Source organism: Apium graveolens, chromosome 10 (assembly GCF_009905375.1).
Source record: "Apium graveolens cultivar Ventura chromosome 10, ASM990537v1, whole genome shotgun sequence".
Classification (NCBI taxonomy): domain Eukaryota; kingdom Viridiplantae; phylum Streptophyta; class Magnoliopsida; order Apiales; family Apiaceae; genus Apium; species Apium graveolens.
The window spans coordinates 148,249,765-148,271,881 of NC_133656.1; the positions used below are offsets into that span (position 1 = coordinate 148,249,765).

At 40.6% G+C, this 22,117-nt stretch overlaps 1 non-coding gene across 1 annotated transcript; it reads left to right on the forward strand.

Moving 5' to 3' along the window:
• Positions 1 to 14,374: 14,374 nt before the first annotated feature.
• Positions 14,375 to 14,481, forward strand: LOC141694170 (small nucleolar RNA R71). The gene has a single exon (XR_012563496.1). It is a non-coding gene; the product is annotated as a small nucleolar RNA R71 (small nucleolar RNA).
• Positions 14,482 to 22,117: the final 7,636 nt, after the last annotated feature.

Genomic DNA, 22,117 nt, shown 5'->3' on the forward strand with positions numbered 1-22,117 from the left:
AACTCACAAATCCTAGAATTAATTACAAATGAAACTCTATTTTTTATTACACAACATTTGGCACCATCTGTGGGAAAACAACATCAACGATGGTGAGCACACGGAGTAGAAGTAGCGACGGAACTGACAATCCAATTTCGTTGCGGAATATCTCGTCCACCATTGAGATCCTGACGCACTCAACCGGTACCACTCTTGGAGGACGAGCTCCTACGGCGACAACTGAGACACAAACTCAAGGGACGAATTACCCAATCCAAGATCCTCCTCTAGATACAAATCCCCCAACTCTAAATCCGCCTCTAAGGACTAATCCTCAACTTCAACAGCTGGAGGCGCCGTTAAATTCTCAACTCGTTGGATATGAGATGCCAATGATTGTGATCCCTAGGTTTACCAATCCCCCTTACAGGATGTCTTTGTACCCTTAAATAGGAGGGAGTTACCTCCCATGCCAGTGTTAGTCGCTAAACACGCGCTAAAATACACGCAAGTATATGCGTTCGCAAGTAGTATAAGATTTAGATCAAATTTGTTCCCATAGAGACTCTTTGGTTAATTTAAGAATATGCACCTATGCAACAATGATATGGTTATTATCCAATGCTAAGACGATTAATAAATTGGGATTGTTTTAACTAACTTAAGCTAACAATTATAACTAAGAGAATAAGAATTATTGAATTAATATATATGACAAACATGTGATTCTAACTTCATTAGGTACTTCATTCAATAGCCTTTTCATTCTTAACCTTATCATGTAATGGTAATGACACTAATCAGATAACACGAAACTGATAAACGCCAACTTTCGTTGCACGAATACCATACTACCAGACATCCATAAAAGAGATAGAAGCTGAATAGATACCAATTATATTGAGACCCTATATGTCTATAGAATTTGACAACATAATGGTTTAATGCACAAGTTATCTATCATGATTACATAGCGCAAGTAAGATGTTTAAAATTACCTACGCATCATGCATAACAGTAACACATGAACCTATGCTAGCATGGCAAGTTCTAAACCCTTAGATTCACTTTCACTTCATTAAGAATTAACACACTATCTTATAAGTTCAAGACACTCATAAGACGAATAAGCAAAACCAATACTAGGATATCATACAATCATTACATACTAAGGCATCGAAACAAATCAACTAAAGAAAGCCATAAATAAATCCGTTAGAACCCCACGATAACGATTAGCCCATGATCGGACTCATCATCAACGTGGGTTCCGATGAAAGTATGGTATAATAAATGTAGTCTTTATAAATGAATAATAAACAAAGTACAAAACATGAGTATAGGTTCAAGAATAAGAAAACTAGCATCCAACATTACAACTTAAACAAAGAATCACAAGTTAGAACTAGATCTTCTTCGCCTTGGTTGAATTGTGCTAAAACGGTCTTCTTATGCCTTCTTCTTGTGCTCTCGTATGTCTCTCCATAAAAAATGAGCTTATTTATGTATATATAGCATCCCCATGCAGAGTAGAAGTCTTCTGGATCAAAAGCCCAATAGAATCAGGATTTCTTTTCTCGACCGGGCTCGGCCGCGCGCTTGACCAGCGCGGGCGCGCTAAGCTTCTGGACTTTGGGCGCGGGCGCACGCTATCACAGTGCGGGCGCGCTGATCTCCTTATGAAAATTATGACTTCTTCATTTTTCCTTACTGATTTGAGCCGGTTTCCAAGAGCTTTTATTCCAAAACCTCCCTAACACTAAATTAGCACCAAAACAATGCTAATTCACCTGATTACCTGGATAATGGCTGAAAATACAAAAATACTAGAAAACACATCAAAACACCAACAACTTGAGTACAAATACACCAATCCAAAGCTTTACGGAGCGTAATAAATTGTCATAAATACCACTCAACATACCCCCAAACTTGAATCGATGCTTGTCCTCAAGCATAAACAGACTCAAAGAATAAGAAATAAAAATACATGAATGCAATTAAATGAATGCAACTATCCCCATAGAATAACTAAACCAATCAACAACAACATCTCAACAAATGCAGTTATTCGCATAAAGATCAATCAAACCTCACAAATCAATCTACAAACTAGAGACGTGCGTGTGTGCAACTGCTTACAGATATACTAACACAACTAGATCAATAATCATGACTCACTACTCATCAAATCAATCATAAGGTTATAAATAGAATAAAAGCTAGACTCAAAATAACTTATAAAACTTCAATTCTTATATCGGAGTTTACATGGATTCACGCTTTTATTCACAACAAAACAACACAAATATGCTTATTTGACCGTACAATGAGTGAGGTTCACAAAAGACTTATACAATAGTACCCATGTAGCGAGCGTTAGGTTAGCGGATCCCAGACTATACAAGCCTTAGGTCACTAGGCACAAAGTCCCCTAAGAACTTATTAACTTGAGTACTAAAGAGCCCACTCGTGATCAATTTTACATAACACTTAAATACTTTTTTTTCTTTTTTTTTTTTCAAATTTTTGAACGAGTGCGTTTCGCTCCATCTCGCTCAACCCTAGACTACTCATATAAATATGAGCCGGCTACTAGCCATTTGACACCTAGCAACACAACTAGCAATGAAATCCAATTTTTTTCAATTTTTAAATATCCATGTTAATTTATTATTAAGAGAATATCCTAAATTCTATATATAAACAAGCGATTAAACCTTGACAAACAAACAAACCATGACCATGATCTAGAACTCAAGCAACCTATAAGACTTAGTGAAATACAAGTGCCTCTAGCAAGTAAATCAATTCGATAAGACCTAGCATCACTAAATACGACATCACTACACTAGCATCAACATCACAAATCAATCAGAAAAATAATCTAAGGGATCATGTTATTATGCGAATGCTGCGCGGCCGCGCCAGGTCGAGAAAAGAAATCCTGATTCTATTGGGCTTTTGATCCAGAAGACTTCTACCCTGCATGTGGCTGCTATATATACATAAATAAGCTCGTTTTTTATAGAGAGCCATACGAGAGCACAAGAAGAAGGCGTAAGAAGGCCATTTTAGCACAATTCAACAAAGGCGAAGAAGATCTAGTTTTAACTTATGATTATTGGTTTAAGTTGTAACGTTGGATGCTAGTTTTCTTATTTTTATAACTATACTCTTGTTTTGTACTTTATTTATTATTCATTTATAAAGACTACATTTATTATACAATGCTTTCATCAGAACCCACGTTGATGATGAGTTCGATCATAGGCTAATCGTTATCGTGGGGTTCTAACAGATTTATTTATGGATTTCTTTAGTTGATTTGTTTTGATGCCTTAGTGTGTAGTGATTGTATGATATCCTAGTATTGGTTGTGCTTATTCGTCTTATGAGCGTCGCGAACTTATAAGATAGTGCGTTAATACTTAATGAAGCAAAAGTGAATTTAAGGGTTTAGAACTTGCCATGCTAGCATAGGTTCATGTGTTACTGTTATGCATGATGCGTAGGTAATTTTAACCATCTTACTTGCCCTATGTATTTATTATAGATAACTTGTGCATTAAACCGTTATGTTGTCAAATTCTATAGACATATAGGGTCTCAATATAATTGGTGTCTATTCAGCTTCCATCTCTTTTGTGGATGTCTGATAGTATGGTATTCGTGCAACGAAAGTTGGCATTTATCAGTTTCGTGTTATTTGATTAGTGTCATCACCATTACATGCTAAGGTTAAGAATGAAAAGGCTATTGAATGAGATATCTAATGAAGTTAGAATCCCATATTTGTCATATATATTAATTCAATAATTCTTATTCTCTTAGTTATAATTATTAGCTTAAGTTAGTTAAAACAATCCCCATTTATTAATCGTCTTAGCATTGGATAATAACCATATCATTGTTGTATAAGTGCATATTCTTAAATTAACCAAAGAGTCTCTGTGGGAACGAATTTGATCTAAATCTTATACTACTTGCGAACGCGTATACTTGCGTGTATTTTAGCGCGTGTTTAGCGACTAACAAGTTTTTGGCGCCGCTGCCGGGGATCGAACCCGGGTCACCCGCGTGATCTAGCACTCAAGCAACCTATAAGACTTAGTGAAATACAATTACCTCTAGCATGCAAATCAATTCGATAAGACCTAATATCACTAAATACGACATCACTACACTAGCACCAGCATCACAAATCAAACGGAAAAATCATCTAAGAGATCATGTTATTATGCGAATGCATGAAACTACATGAACAAACTATCATTAAAACTACCAAAAAAAAAATACTACATGGTAAAATATGCAACTATATGCACTAAACTAACATGAATATGCAAACTATATGCGAATCACACAAAATATATTCCTTCAACTACTACCCCCAAACTTAAAATATTCATTATCCTCAGTGAAGGTAATAGTAAGGAATCAGGCATACTTACTCCGAATCAGGATCATCTCCCTCAACGGGTGGAGAGTCAGGTGTGTCTGGAGGTGGATACACGGAAACCTCACCAAATACTGGCCACTGGATGTCAATACCGGTGGCTCTGAATGCAGTCCCAAGTGCCTGGGTGAGATCTCGTGCAAACCGACTATGGATGTCATGCATAGCATCCATCCGCCTCGCTAGACGCCTATACTGCGTCGTACTCAAACCAGCTCCAACATCAGCTCCTGCCTCCTCCTGCTGCGACGGACCAGCCTCTTCTCCCAACTGAGTTCTCCAAGCTGCTTTTCTTGCCTGCTGCGTCCCACCAGCAAAAGTCTGATCCGCTGGCCTACCACCTGGGAAATGATCATATGAATAACCAAACCCCTTAGGATCGGGCTTGCAATCATACCACTCAGTCATGTTCAACAGCGTAGAACTGTCGATAGGAGCACTGGGAAGCTGTAGCTGCTCATGTGCAGGCCAATGAACACTAACTGACATGCACAACTTCGTCACCACAGACGCATAGGGTATAGAACCCGTAGTACCTCCTCGTAAAAATCTCAAAATCCCCTGATATATAACCATCCCCAAATCAATATAATAGCCCTGAAGAATACCCCACAACAGACGAGCACGCTCCACCGTAATCTCATGCACATGAGAAGATGGCATGATGTTAGCACAGAAAAAAGAATTCCAAGCCCGTGCAAACCTGTTCATGCACGACGCAGGGAACGAGGAGTAATCAGTTATGCAGCTCTTGAACTTCTAGTGAGTCTCAGGCACATACAGAGTAGCAATGATCAGATCCAAGTTGAAGTCCTCCGGAGTCTTATCATTCCAAGTGTCCTGACTGGGATTCCTCGCGGGCTGCTCAATCACCCTTCTTATTGCATCAGCACTATACTCCACAGTCATCCCCCTAACTGTTAGAGCGAAAACACGCACTAATATTCACGCAAGTATACGCGTTCGCAAGTAATATAGAATACTTTCTAGTTCGTTCCCTCAGAGACTCAGACTAAGTTATTGTCTAATTAAACTCACTCACCAATGTATGATTACTTCTCAATGTTAAGATAACACTTAAAATTGTTGATTAAATATTAACTATAATTAACTACTTAACTAACACTTCAACTTATCAATAATAAAACACTCATGAGATCACAACTTCATTATTACTTCCTTCTATAGCCATTGTTATTACCTTTAGCATGTGATAGTGATGATATTAATCGAATAACACGAAACTGATAAAAGCCAACTTTCATTGTACTAATACCATTCTACCAAGCATCCACAATTAAGATAGAAGTTGAATAGTCATCAATTATGTTGAGTTCCTATATGTCTACAGAAATTGACAATACAACGATTTAAGCACAAGTTATTCCTTTTGATTACATAGGGCAAATAAAACTGTTAGAGTTACCCACTAATCATGCACAACGTACATGAACCTATGCTAGCATGGCAAGTTCTAAATCTCTAGATCCACCGTCGTTTCACAAGAGATTAACACCCTATCTTATATGTTCGCGACGCACATAAGACGAATACGCGCAACCAATACTAGATATCATGCAATCATCATACACTAAAGTATTAAACAATTAACTAAAGAATTCCATAATAAATCCGTTGAAACCCCATGATCACGATTAGCCCATAATAGAACTTATCGCCATCACGGGTTCATATGAAATCATGATAAACAAACACAAGAAAATAATAACTAAACTAATTATATTAAAATAGAGTACGTCACAAGAGTAAATAAGTCAAAGCAAGAAAAATAGCATCCAACGATACAACGAAACAAGAATCACAAGAATATATGCTTCTTCTTCGTTGCGGTGTGCTAAATCGGTCTTCTTCCTTATCTCCTTCGCTTCTTGCGTAAAACACAATCTAAAACATAATCTCCTTAATAATCTCTGTAAAAACGTCTCAAATCTACCTATATAATAGTCCCATAAAACTCAGATTACATAGAAGTTGGAAGCCAAATAGAAGTAGAAGTCTGAAATAATTCAGCTTTTTCCCCGACCCTGCGCGGCCGCTCAGCATAGCTGCGCGGGCGCGCAGGCTGCTACTGGAAAAATTCCAGGTTTGCTCCGTTTCTTCGCCGTAATCTGCCCATTCCTTTCCTCTCGCAATGGTGAACACATGCCAAGGCTTATTCTTGATGATTCCTCCCCCGAAATGCAACTAATACCCTGAAATGCATAAACACTAGAAAAACGCATTAAATACACAAAATACTTGATTTCAAGACACCAATTTAAGCCATTTTAAGACGTTCTAAGTGGTATAAAATGCCACTTATCACACCCCCAAACTTAAATCGATTCTTGTCCTCAAGCGTCACAGACTCAAAACAAATAAAAATATGCATGAATGCAATCTATATGAAAATGCAACGATCCCCCTTACTATAATTAACCAACCAAATTGTCACATCTCAACAAATGCAGTTAGACATTTAAAGATCAATAAACTCATGCAAACGGACATACAGCCAGAAACGTGGTGTGTGCAAATGCTTAACAGATATGCTTCAGAACTAGACCAATTACTATGACTAGACTATCCTCAAGGCAATCCTACGATTATACAAAGAATAAAAATTCTAGGCACAAAGTGATATACAACACTACAAGAACTCTGGAGCTTACTACGGAATTGTGCTTTTTATTTACAACTCAAATGCTTATTTGACCGTGCAATGAGTGAGGCCCACAAAAGACTTATACAATGGTATCCATGTAACGAGCGTTAGGTTAGCGGATCCCAGACTCTAAAAGCCTTAGGTCACTAGGCACAAAGTCCCCTAAGAACTTAATAACTCGAATACCAAAGAGCCCACTCTTGATCAATTATGCAATTTTTTTTTTCATAACTTCTGAGCAAGTGCGTTTCGCTCCATCTTACTCATCCCTAGACTACTCGCAACATAAGCGAGCCGGCTACTAGCCATTTGACGCCTAGCCACAACTAGCAACAACTTCCATATTTTTTTTTCTCCAAAAAAAAATTTTCTTTTTCATGTTTTTATCACTAAGAACCTATAATCGAATTCTAAGCATAATAAATAGATTGACCTTGAAAACAACCAAATCATAACAACAATCTAGCCCTTACGCATTCTTTAAGACTTAGTGGACTTACAATTGTTTCTAGCATGCATATCAACCTACACAACTTAATATCACTTTAATGCTATCACTACACTCACATCAATATCACAATTCAGTCGATAAATCATTGCAAAAGGGATCATAGTAAATGCATGAGCTACATGACATTCATAAAAAAAAACTATATGGCATAAATTATGCAACTATATGAACTAACTATCATGAATATGCAACTAAATGACACACACACAGATATGGCATAAATTATGCAACTATATGAACTAACTATCATGAATATGCAACTAAATGACACACACACAGTATTCCTTTAACTACCACCCCCAAACTAAAAATCTTCACTGTCCTCAGTGAAAGTAGTAGAAAGGAACACAGGGTATACCTACTCGGAGTCATCATCATCATCACCCTCAGCGGGTGGAGTATCAGGCGGCGGGTATGCAGAGCCCTCACCAAAAACTGGCCACTGGATATCAGCTCCAAGGCCTCGAAAAGCAGTCCCTAACGCAAGGGTGAGCTCCTGAGCAAACATACTCTGCGTCTCATACATGGCATCCATCCACCGTGAAAGCCTCCTATACTGGGCATCACCCATCCCAGCACCCTCCTGAGCTCTCGACGAACCAGCCTCACCACGCCCTGGCCTGGCCATAGTAGCACCTCGTGCTGGACGCCCTCCTGGAAGACGATAACCCAGCCCATGCTCCTCAGGCTCACCACCGGTCCACTCCTGCATCCCATTCAGAGTGCCAGAATCTATCGGAGCTGCTGGCAACTGCAACTGCTCATGAGCCGGCCAGTTCACTCCCACTGCTCGGCATAGCTTCGTAACCGTGGATGCATAAGGGATGTTCATATGCTTTGCTCCCCTCAAAAACTTCAGAATTCCTTGGTAGATAAACTCACCAAGGTCCACATAGTATTCCTCATTCAGAATTCCCCACAACAGCTGTGCTCTCTCAACTGTGACCTCGTGTGCATGTGAAGAAGGCAAAATATTAGCACATATAAATGCATTCCATGCACGGGCATACCTGTTCATGGCGATCGCCGGAAAGTGACGATACTCATTATTGGCTGGACTGCGGTTCCAAACTGTGCCCGGTCGACAGAGAGTCGCACAAATCAAATCCAAGTTAAAATCCTCAGCAGTCTTTTCATTCCAGTTCTCCTCCTCGGGCTTCCTCTCTCGCTGTCCAATCACACGGCGAATCGCCGCAGGATGATAATCAACCGTCAGCCCACGGACTACAGAAAACCCATTCTTTTCAACCTTCGCGTTTGCGTAGAACTCGCGAACAACGCTCATCGGTACTGCTTCGGGTGACTCACAAAAAGCTATCCACCCCTTCTCTGCAATCATGGGCAACAACTCACCATCCCTCCCTGATGGTAAAAACCCCCTCTCCTTCAGAATCGGCTTCCCCAACATCCTAGTGTACTCCTCCTCCGCAGCTCTGTCAGTTAAACGAGGCCTTGCAGCAGTGCCCCTCGAAGAATCAGCAGTAGGAACTGTGCTGCTGCTGTCAATAGTGCGTGCTCTCTTGGGTGCCATTGATTCGTGAATAGAAGTGTGTAAGAACTGATTTTTGATGTTTGTGAGAGGGTTTAAGTGTAGGAAGTTTTGTGGGAGATATGTAGGATATGTGTATGTATATATAGGGTATGAATTAGATTAGGGTTTGGGAATTAAGGGTTAAAATGATGGGGTAGTGGGAACAATTCGTGGGTTTATGGGCTAAAACTATTTTTTGTGTATTTGTTTTTTTTTTTTGGCTGAACTGCAAAAAATTTTCTGGAACTCGACCCCTGCGCGGCCGCTCAGCATTTCTGCGCGGGCGCGCAGCAAGCTGCGCGGCCGCTCAGCATAGCTGCGCGGGCGCGCAGAGGGTCTCTGGAAAAAAAAAATTTTCAGCCCCTGTTTTCTGATTTTTTTGTGTTTTTGGATAGGTTATTAACTTCTAAGGGTTCCTGTAACAACAATTCATGGGTTGCCTCCCACGCAGCGCTTCTTTTTCGTCATTAGCTTGACGTTCCGTACCTTTCTCAAGTAGTCAACAAAATGGCACTAACCACCTCTCGGTTTGCCATGTCCCCATAGTAGTGCTTCAACCGCTGACCGTTAACCTTGAATGCTTGGTCCGAATCATTCTCAAAAATTTCCACCGCTCCATGTGGAAACACAGTTTTGACAATAAAAGGTCCAGACCACCTTGATTTCAACTTCCCAGGAAAAAGTCGGAGTCGAGAGTTGAATAAAAGAACTTGTTGCCCTGGCACAAATAACTTAGGATGTAGCTTCCTATCGTGCCACCTCTTCACCTTTTCCTTATACATTTTGTTATTCTCGTACGCTTGATGTCGAAATTCATCAAGTTCATTAAGCTGAAGCATTCTTTTCTTACCAGCTGCATCTAAATCCAGGTTCAATTTCTTCAATGCCCAGTAGGCCTTATGCTCAAGCTCCGCCGGTAGATGACATCCCTTATCGTACACCAACTGAAACGGTGACATCCCAAGTGGAGTTTTGTATGCTGTTCTGTAAGCCCAAACAGCTTCATCGAGCTTTAAAGACCAATCCTTCCTTGACGGACAAACAACCTTCTCTAGAATGCGCTTTATCTCTCTGTTAGACACTTCCGCTTGACCATTTATTTGCGGATGATAGGCAGTAGCTACTCGATGATTCATATTATAACGCTGCATCATAGAAGTGAACTTACGGTTGCAAAAATGCGATCCTTCATCACTTATGATTACTCGAGGCGTTCCAAACCTTGTGAAAATTTGCTTATGAAGAAAATTTAGTACTACCTTTACATCATTTGTCGGTAAAGCTTTAACTTCGACCCATTTTGAGACATAATCGACTGCCAGCAAGATGTACTGATTATTGCAAGACGAGATAAAAGGCCCCATAAAATCGATTCCCCACACATCAAAGACCTCGACTTCAAGCATCACATTTAATGGCATCTCATCCTTCCTTGACAAATTTCCCACTCTTTGGCAACGATCACACCTTAAAACAAACTGATGAGCATCCTTGAACAAAGTAGGCCAGAAAAAACCTGCTTGCAGAATACGAGCTGCCGTCTTCTCACCTCCATAGTGTCCACCATAAACTGTGGAATGGCAGTCTCGTAATATCCCCTCCGTCTCACAAAACGGGATACATCTCCTGATGATCTGGTCAGCTCCCTGTCTAAACAAATATGGTTCATCCCACATATACCACTTCACCTCATGCAGAAACTTCTTCTTTTGCGCGGATATCAAATTAAGAGGCATTATATTGCTGACAAGATAGTTTACAATATCTGCAAACCATGGTTCTTCCTCCTGAATTGCAAACAACTGCTCATCCGGAAAAGATTCATTGATTAACGTCCTATCTTGTGAAGTAGAATCGGGATTCTCCAACCTAGAGAGATGGTAAGCTACTTGATTCTCGGTACCTTTTCTATCTTTGATCTCTAACTCAAATTCCTGAAGTAAAAGCACCCAACGAATGAGTCTCGGCTTCGAATCCTTCTTAGAAACCAGATAGCGAATAGCTGCATGATCAGTGAATACTGTTACTTTCGTACCAAGCAGATAAGATCGAAATTTCTCAAAGCCAAAGACTATAGCCAAAAGCTCCTTCTCAGTAGTGGTGTAGTTCAATTGGGCACCATTTAAAGTCTTACTCGCATAGTAGACCACATGGAAGAGATTTTTCTTGCGCTGTCCCAGAACTGCACCTACCGCATAATCACTTGCATCACACATCATCTCAAACGGTTCTGTCCAATCTGGTGCTGTAATAACTGGTGCAGTGATCAAACTCTTCTTGAGAGTTTCGAATGCTGCCAAACATTCATCATTAAATTTGAAAGGCACATCTTTCTCAAGCAAATTGCACAATGGCTTAGATATCTTTGAAAAGTCCTTGATGAATCGCCGATAAAAACCCGCATGACCAAGAAAACTACGGATTCCTTTCACAGAATTAGGTGGGGGAAGATTTTCAATGACTCCCACCTTGGCCTTGTCCACCTCCAGACCCTTGCTAGAGACCTTATGCCCAAGGATAATGCCTTCACGCACCATAAAATGACATTTCTCCCAATTAAGCACCAAATTAGTTTCCACGCATCTTTTGAGTACGGCGCGCAGATTATTCAAACATTCATCATATGAGTGTCCAAAGACGGAGAAGTCATCCATGAACACTTCGACGTTATTTCCAATCATGTCAGAGAATATAGCCATCATACATCTCTGAAAGGTGGCCGGGGTGCCACATAACCCAAACAAAACTCTACGAAAAGCAAATGTGCCAAATGGACAAGTGAAGGTAGTCTTTTCCTGATCCTCTGGTGCAATACAAATCTGATTATACCCGGAATAACCATCCAGAAGACAAAAATACTCATGTCCCGCCAATCTGTCAAGCATTTGATCAATAAATGGAAGAGGAAAGTGATCCTTTCTTGTGGCTTTGTTCAATTTCCTATAATCCATGCATACTCTCCATCCTGTAACTGTTCGAGTAGGGATGAGCTCATTCTTTTCATTTGCGACCACAGTGATACCTCCTTTCTTAGGAACACATTGTACGGGGCTCACCCACGAGCTGTCAGAAATAGGATAAATGATGCCTGCATCTAGCCATTTTAGAATTTCTTTCTTCACCACCTCCTTCATGATGGGATTTAGTCTTCGTTGCTGTTCCACAGTTGGCTTACTACCTTCCTCTAGCAGAATTTTATGCATACAATATGAAGGACTTATCCCCTTGATGTCTGCTATGGTCCATCCTATAGCCGATTTGAATTCTCTCAAAATTCTTAAGAGCTTGTCTTCCTCACTACCTGAAAGGTCAGCTAAAATAATAACAGGTAACGTAGATGAATCACCTAAAAAAGCATACCTCAAGTGTTCAGGTAATGGTTTGAGCTCTAAGGTAGGTGCCTCCTCTATTGATGGTTTGAGCTTCCCTTCAGCGTTCTTGAGGTCAGAAGTACCAAGAGATTCAAATGGTATGTCCAGCTTTCGCTTCCAGGGAGAAGCGTTCAGATATTGTAATTGCTCGTTGCTATCTTCATCATCACTGTCAAATTCCCCCACTAAGGCCTTTTCCAATGCATCAGACATTAGCATGTGCTCGAGTTCCGAAGTAACTGCGGAATCAATCACATCCACTTTTAAGCACTCCTCATCTTCTGTAGGGAATTTCATTGCCTTGAATACGTTGAAGGTCACATCCTGATCTTGGACCCGCATAGTAAGTTCCCCTTTTTGCACATCTATCAAGGTACGACCAGTAGCCAAGAAAGGCCTCCCCAAGATTATAGGAATCTTCTTATCTTCCTCAAAATCCAGAATAACAAAATCTGCTGGAAAGAAGAGCTTATCCACCTTGACGAGCACATCCTCAACTATGCCCCTTGGGTAAGTAATGGAACGGTCCGCCAATTGTAGCGACATGTATGTGGGTTTTGGATCAGGCAGATCCAGCTTTTTAAAGATCGACAAGGGCATCAGATTAATGCTTGCTCCCAAATCACAAAGGCACTTGTCAAAAGTTAGATTGCCAATGGTGCAAGGAATGGTGAAGCTTCCTGGATCTTTCAGTTTTGGTGGTAACTTTTGTTGCAGAACCGCGCTGCATTCTTCTGTGAGAGTAACGGTTTCAAGGTCATCCAGTTTCACCTTCCTTGAAAGAATAGTCTTCATAAACTTCGCATAACTAGGCATTTGTTCCAGAGCCTCAGCGAAAGGTATATTGATGTGAAGTTTCTTGAACACCTCCAGAAACTTCCCGAACTGTCTATCCAGCTTTTGTTGCTGCAATCTCTTAGGAAAAGGTGGTGGAGGATAGAGCTGTTTCTCCCCTGTATTAGCCTCAGGCAGAGTGTGTTCAACAGTAGTCTTCTTTGGTTCTGCCACTTTCTCCTTTTGCTTAGATTCTTCATCTCTAACTTCAGCTTCGACTTCTTTTGCCTTTTCAGCATCAGCTACTTTTCCAGACCTTAAGGTAATAGCCTTGACTTGCTCTTTAGCTTCCTTCCTGCCTGGTACTTCCGTGTCACTGGGAAGAGTGCCAGGTTGACGATTGAGCACTGCATTGGCTAATTGACCGATTTGATTTTCTAAGGTCTTGATAGAAACCGCCTGACTCTTGCACAACAGCTTAAGTTCCTCAAAATCAGCACTAGTAGGTGCAGCTGCACTTCCCTGTTGAGGATATTATTGCCTTGTAGCATACTGCTGTGGTTGCTGGAATCCAGGTGGGTTAAACTGTTTACTTACTCCTTGCTGATATGTTGGCTGAATAGCATTCTGATTATTCCCCCAGCTGAAATTTGGATGATTTCTGTTATTAAGATGATAGGTCGCTGGCACAGGCTGCTGTTGTCGCTGATAATTATTCACATACTGAACAGATTCGTTGACAAGAGAACACTGATCCGTAGCATGAGAACCTGCACAAAGCTCACAAACCATAGCTATTTGATTAACTCCATACGTAGCCAGAGAATCAACCTTCATTGATAGTGCTTGGAGCTGGGCTGCAATAGCGGTGGCTGCATCAACTTCCAGAATACCTGCGACCTTGCCTGACATCATCCTCTGAGTTGGGTTTTGATGCTCATTTGCAGCCATTGTCTCTATAAGATTATACGCCTCAGTATAGCTTTTAGCCCATAAGGCTCCTCCAGCTGCTGCATCGAGCATAGGCCGAGATTGGGCCCCCAAACCATTATAAAAACCAGTGATTACCATCCAATCCGGCATTCCATGATGTGGACATTTTCTCAACATTTCCTTGTAGCGTTCCCAAGCCTCGCACATAGATTCTGTAGGTTGCTGCGCAAACTGAGTAAGAGCACTCCTCATAGCAGCAGTCTTTGCCATTGGATAAAACTTCACCAGAAACTTTTGCGCAAGATCTTGCCACGTAGTGATGGACCCAGCTGGTTCAGAATGTAACCAGTCTTTAGCCTTATCCCTCAGTGAGAATGGAAAAAGCCTCAACTTGATAGCCTCATCATTCATGCCATTATACTTAAAAGTGCTGCAGATCTCGACAAAATTTCTTATGTGTATGTTGGGGTCTTCAGTTGCCGCTCCTCCAAAAGAAACAGAATTCTGCACCATCTGAATAGTGCCCGGCTTGATTTCAAAGGTGTTAGCTTGAATAGCCGGATGAAGGATGCTTGACTGAATATCATCAATTTTAGGTCGAGAAAAATCCATAAGAGCTGGATCAGCTTGAACAATACGATCTCCCATGTTTACTGGTTCTTTCTGCTCAGCGCCTGAATCTGAATCCTCAAAATCTAACTTCTCCAGAATATCAAGAACTGCGTTTGTCTCCTCAGTTGTATCTAAAGCCCTCTTGCGAGCACGAGAACGAGTTTGCATAAACGCTTGCTAAAGTACCTGAAACACAACCGAAAAGAGTAAGTAACTACTACGTCCTAATCACTGAGTCCTAATGACCAATGATGGTAAGTGCATAAACTAAACAAATACGCCGAGTCCCCGGCAGCGGCGCCAAAAACTTGTTAGGGTGAAAACACGCACTAATATTCACGCAAGTATACGCGTTGGCAAGTAATATAGAATACTTTCTAGTTCGTTCCCTCAGAGACTCAGACTAAGTTATTGTCTAATAAAACACACTCACCAATGTATGATTACTTCTCAATGTTAAGATAACACTTAAAATTGTTGATTAAATATTAACTATAATTAACTACTTAACTAACACTTCAACTTATCAATAATAAAACACTCATGAGATCATAACTTCATTATTACTTCCTTCTATAGCCATTGTTATTACCTTTAGTATGTGATAGTGATGATATTAATCGAATAACACGAAACTGATAAAAGCCAACTTTCATTGTACTAATACCATTCTACCAAGCATCCACAATTAAGATAGAAGTTGAATAGTCATCAATTATGTTGAGTTCCTATATGTCTACAGAAATTGACAACACAACGATTTAAGCACAAGTTATTCCTTTTGATTACATAGGGCAAATAAAACTATTAGAGTTACCCACTAATCATGCACAACGTACATGAACCTATGCTAGCATGGCAAGTTCTAAATCTCTAGATCCACCGTCACTTCACAAGAGATTAACACCCTATCTTATATGTTCGCGACGCACATAAGACGAATACGCGCAACCAATACTAGATATCATGCAATCATCACACACTAAAGTATTAAACAATTAACTAAAGAATTCCATAATAAATCCGTTGAAACCCCATGATCACGATTAGCCCATAATAGAACTTATCGCCATCATGGATTCATATGAAATCATGATAAACAAACACAAGAAAATAATAACTAAACTAATTATATTAAAATAGAGTACGTCACAAGAGTAAATAAGTCAAAGCAAGAAAACTAGCATCCAACGATACAACGAAACAAGAATCACAAGAATATATGCTTCTTCTTCGTTGCGGTATGCTAAATCGGTCTTCTTCCTTATCTCCTTCACTTCTTGCATAAAACACAATCTAAAACATAATCTCCTTAATAATCTCTGTGAAAACGTCTCAAATCTACCTATATAATAGTCCCATAAAACTCAGATTACATAGAAGTTGGAAGCCAAACAGAAGTAGAAGTCTGAAATAATTCAGCTTTTTCCCCGACCCTGCGCGGCCGCTCAGCATAGCTACGCGGGCGCGCAGGCTGCTACTGGAAAAATTCCAGGTTTGCTCCGTTTCTTCGCCGTAATCTGCCCATTCCTTTCCTCTCGCAATGGTGAACACATGCCAAGGCTTATTCTTGATGATTCCTCCCCCGAAATGCAACTAATACCCTGAAATGCATAAACACTAGAAAAACGCATTAAATACACAAAATACTTGATTTCAAGACACCAATTTAAGCCATTTTAAGACGTTCTAAGTGGTATAAAATGCCACTTATCACTAACCACCGTGAAGCCATTCTTCTCCGCCTTCGCATTAACATAGAACTCTCGCACAATACTCATGGGCATAGCAACTTTCCATCCTTCCCTGATGGCAGAAAACCTCGCTCCTTTGCTATAGGCTTCGAGAGAAGCCTCATGTACTCCTCTTCAGGCTATGGAGTCGAAAACCGCGGCCTCACACCATCCGCAGATGAAAAATCGGTGGTGATGATGCTTACTTGAGTTCTTTGTCTCTTAGGTGCCATTGGGATTGAATAAAAGAGAATAAAAGATAAGTGTTTGAGAGAGATTTGTGTTTGAGAATTTGTGAAGTGGTGGAGAAGTTTGTGTATAAGTGTAAGCATATATAGGTGGTGAGAATAGAATTAGATATGGAATAGAAGTGAGAATTGAATATGGGAATCATGGGAGTAATGGGTTTGATTTGGAGAGGGAAATTTGGGATGTGGAAGAGTAAAATTCGGGTAGAAATTGATTATGTAGTAAAAATCCTGATTTTCTCTTCACAAACTGCTCTTTTTATTTTTTTCTGAGTCGGGACCCCGGCGCGGCCGTGCGCTAGACCAGTGCGGGTGCGCTCACCTTCTGCCAAATCAGCGCGGCCGCGCGCTAGATCAGCGCGAGCATACTTGGTTTCTGGAAAAACAGCGTGGCCGCGCGCTAGATCAGCGCGGGCGCGCTCAGCTTCTGAAGTTGGCCCTGGATTTTTTTCTTTTTCTGATTTTTTTGTATTTTTCTCTTTTCTTCTTGCTTGATCTACCTATTAATGTACAACAAACTTGTCTTTCATCCCCAAAAGCGCTTGTTTTACGTCGTCAGCTCGACGTAGAATCTTGAGATCAAACAGACAATAAAACGGCACTAACCACCTCGCGGTTTGTTATGTCACCATAGTAATGCTTCAACGTCTGACCATTTACCTTGAATGCTTGGCCCAGATCATTCTAAAAAATTTCCACCGCTCCATGTGGAAACACAGTTTTGATTATGAAGGGCCCTGACCACCTTAAATTCAACTTTCCAGGAAAAAGACGGAGACGAGAGTTAAACAAAAGAACTTGTTATCCTAGCACAAATGATTTGAGCACTAGACCCCTATCGTGCCACCTCTTGACTTTCTCCTTATACATTTTGTTGTTCTCATAAGCTTGGAGTCGAAACTCGTCGAGTTCATTCAATTGAAGCATCCTCTTCTTTCTAGCTGCATCCAAGTCAAGATTCAACTTCTTCAAAGCCCAATATGCCTTATGCTCGAGCTCCACAGGCAAATGACATCCCTTACCATAAACCAACTGGAACGGCGACATTCTCAGTGGAGTCTTGTATGCTGTTCTGTATGCCCAAACAGCTTTATCAAGCTTCAACGACCAATCTTTCCTTGATGGTCACACAACTTTCTCTAAAATGCACTTAATCTCTCTATTAGACACCTCAGCTTGACCATTTGTCTGAGGATGATAAGCTGTAGCAATGCGATGATTCACATTATACCTTTGCATCATAGCAGTGAACTTGCGATTGTAAAAATACGAACCCTCATCACTGATTATGACTCTTGGAGTTCCAAACCTTGTGAATATCTGTTTGTGAAGAAAATTAAGCACCCCCTTTGCATCGTTCATTGGCAACGCCTTAACTTCAACCCATTTCGACATATAATCGACTGCCAACAAGATGTACAGATTGTTACAAGATGAGACAAATGGCCCCATGAAGTCAATTCCCCAAAATCGAAGACTTCAACCTCAAGAAGCACATTAAGAGGCATCTCATCCCTCTTAGACATATTACCCACACATTGACATCGATCACATTTCAAAATGAACTGATGGGCATATTTAAACAAGGTTGGCCAAAAGAAACCTGCTTGAAGAATATAAGCTGCTGTCTTTTCTCCACCATAGTGTCCTCCATAAGACGTTGAGTGGCAGTCTCGCAACATCCCCCCCGTTTCGCTGTAAGGAATACATCTTCTGATGATTTGGTCAGCTCCTTGTCGAAAAAGAAATGGTTCATCCCATATATACCACTTCACTTCATGTAGAAACTTATTCCTTTGAGCATATGATAATTCGGGAGGCATGATATTACTCACAAGGTAGTTCACAATGTCTGCAAACCATGGTTCTTCCTCTTGCACTCCAAACAGCTGCTCATCGGGAAAAGACTCATTTATCAATGTCTTGTCCAGTGAGGTAGCATTAGGGTTTTCTAAACGAGATAGATGATCAGCGACTTGATTTTCAGTCACCATTCTGTCCTTGATCTCTAATTCAAATTTTTGGAGCAACAGAACCCATCTGATCAATCTAGGCTTCGAGTCCTTCTTTGAGACGAGATATCAAATTACAACGTGATCAGTGAAAACTGTCACTTTAGTCCTAAGTAGATAAGATCAAAATTTCTCAAAACCATAGACAATATCCAAAAGTTCTTTCTCCATAGTAGTATAATTCATTTGAGCACCATTCAAGGTCTTACTAGCGTAGCAGACCACATTAAATATGTTGTTCTTTCTTTGCCCAAGAACTGCTCCAATTGCATAGTCACTTACATCACACATCATCTCAAAAGGTTCATTCCATTCAGGTGCAGTTATGACAAGTGCCGTGATTAAACTCTTCTTCAATATCTCAAAAGCGGCAAGGCACTCGTCATCAAACTTGAAAGGGACATCTTTCTCTAGCAAACTGCATAATGGCTTCAAAATCTTAGAGAAGTCCTTGATAAAACGCCTATAGAAACCCGCATGACCAAGGAAACTACGAATTCCCTTAACAGAAATTGGTGGAGGAAGATTTTCAATGACCCCCACCTTGGCTTTGTCCACCTCAAGACCTTTACTAGAGATCTTGTGCCCAAGAATAATGCCATGTCGCACCATAAAGTGATATTTCTCCCAATTGAGAACCAAGTTGGTCTAAACACACCTCTTGAGAACATGTCCAAGATTCTGCAAGCATTCATCAAAAGAATCACCAAATACTGAGAAGTGGTCCATGAACACCTCCACATTCTGGCCAATCATATTAAAAAAGATGGCCATCATACATCTCTGAAATGTGGTTGGTGCACCACACAGACCAAAAGAAACTCGTCTAAAGGCGAAAATACCAAATGGACAAGTGAAGGTAGTCTTTTCCTAATCTTCTGGAGCGATACAAATCTGATTATAACCCGAATAGCCATCCAGAAGACAATAGTACTCGTGACCGGCCAATCTGTCAAGCATCTGGTCAATAAAAGATAGAGGGAAGTGATCCTTCCTAATGGCCTTGTTCAGCTTCCTGTAGTCCATACAAACTCTCCATCCCGTGACTGTTCGAGTAGGAATGAGCTCAGTCTTCTCATTAGCCACAACTGTGATACCTCCTTTCTTCGGTACACACCGAACTTGACTCACCCAAGAACTGTCAGAAATGGGATAAATAATCCCTGCATCTAGCCACTTAAGAATTTCCTTCTTCACTACTTCCTTCATGATCGGATTAAGTCTTCTTTACTGCTCAACCGTAGGCTTGCTACCTTCCTCTAGCAGAATTTTATGTATGCAATAAGAAGGGCTGATTCCCTTAATATCTGCTATGGTCCACCCGATTGTCGATTTGAACTCTTTTAGAATCATCAAGAGCTTCTCCTCATCGCTACCTGAAAGGTCAGATGCAATAATCACAGGCAGAGTAGATGCATCACCTAAAACAACATACCTCAAATGTTCAGGTAAAGGCTTAAGCTCAAGAGTAGGAGCTTCCTCAATAGATGGCTTGAGGCGTTTAGGAGCTTTGTTCGATTCCTCCATTCCAAGAGATTTAAAAGGAATATCTATCTTCCTCTTCCAAGGAGAAGCATTCCGATATTGCAATTGCTCTTCACCTTCATCATCTTCACTATCTGAATTCCCCAACAAGGCCTTCTCTAAGGCATCAGACCTTAGTAATTGATCAAGTTCTGAAGTAAACACAGAATCAACCAACTCCACCTTTAAGCACTCCTCATTTTCCGTAGGAAATTTCATAGCATTTAACACATTAAAAGTTACATCCTAATCTAACACTCGCATTATAAGCTCACCCTTCTGCACATCTATCAAGGTTCGGCCAATAGCCAAAAAAAGTATTCCCAAGATTATGAGAATCTTCTTATCCTCCTCGAAATCAAGAATTACGAAATCAACAGAGAAGATGAGTTTATCAACCTTGACCAAGACATTCTCCACAATACCTCGAGGATATGGAATAGAACGATCGGCCAACTGCAAAGTCATATAAGTCAGTTTTGGATCAGGCAAGTTCAACTTCTTGAAGATTGATAAAGGCATCAGATTGATGCTAGCTCCCAATTCACATAAGCATCTTTCAAAAGACACTTTTCCAATAGTACACGGAATAGCGAAGCTTCCAGGATCTTTTAGCTTTGGAGGCAACTTCTGTTGCAGCACTGCACTGCATTCCTCCGTGAGAGCAACAATCTCTAAATCATCTTGCTTCACTTTCCGAGAGAGAATACCCTTCATAAACTTTGCGTAACTAGGCATCTGCTCAAGAGCCTCAGCAAAAGGTATGTTGATATGAAGTTTCTTGAACACCTCCAGAAATTTCTCACATTGCTTATCCAGCTTTTTCTTCTGCAGCCCCTTAGGAAAAAGCGGCGGAGGATAGATCTGTTTCTCCCATGTATTACCCTCAGGAGGAGTGTACTCAATAATAGTCTTCCTTGGTTCCACTTTTGCTTCCTGCTGCTCTACTTCTTCTTCAACCCCAGCTTCTTCATTCGAAACTTGAGTTTCTTCGGGATTCGCAACCTTTCCAGACCTCAAAGTGATTTCCTTCACCTGCTCCTTCGCTTCCCTCTTTCCTGGTACTTCAGTGTCACTAGGTAGTGTACCAGGTTGACGATTTAGCAAGGCATTGGCAATTTGTCCAATTTGATTTTCCAAGGTCTTGATAGAAACAACTTGGCTTTTGCACATAAGCTTCAACTCCTCTAATTTAGATTTTTCATTAGCTTGTTACAGCTGAATTTGCTGTCTTGGTGCATATTATGGTTGCTGAAAACCGGGGGGTTGTACTGCTTAGCTAGGTACTGCTAATAAGGCTGTTAAACCGCATTCTGAGTGTTGTTCCAGCTGAAATTAGGATGATTGCGGTTGTTAGGATGATAGGTGGCTGGCACAGGTTGTTGTGATCGTTGAAAGTTGCTCACAAACTGAGTTGATTCACTAAAAATAGCACACTGATCAGTCTCATGGGCACCAACACAAAGCTCACAGACATTAGTGATTTGATTAACTCCATAATTAGCCAAAGTGCCCACCTTCATCGTCAAAGCCTTAAGTTGGGCAGCTATAACAGTTGCTGCATCCAACTCCAGAATTCCTGCTACTTTTCCCTGAGTCAGTCTCTGGAAAGGATTCTGGTATTCATTAGCAGCCGTCAGTTCAATTAATTCATAAGCTTCAGCTCTTATCCCACAAGGCTCCTCCTGATGCTATATCGAGCATGGGTCTAGAAGTAGCACCCAATCCATTGTAGAAACAATTTATAATTATCCAATCAGGC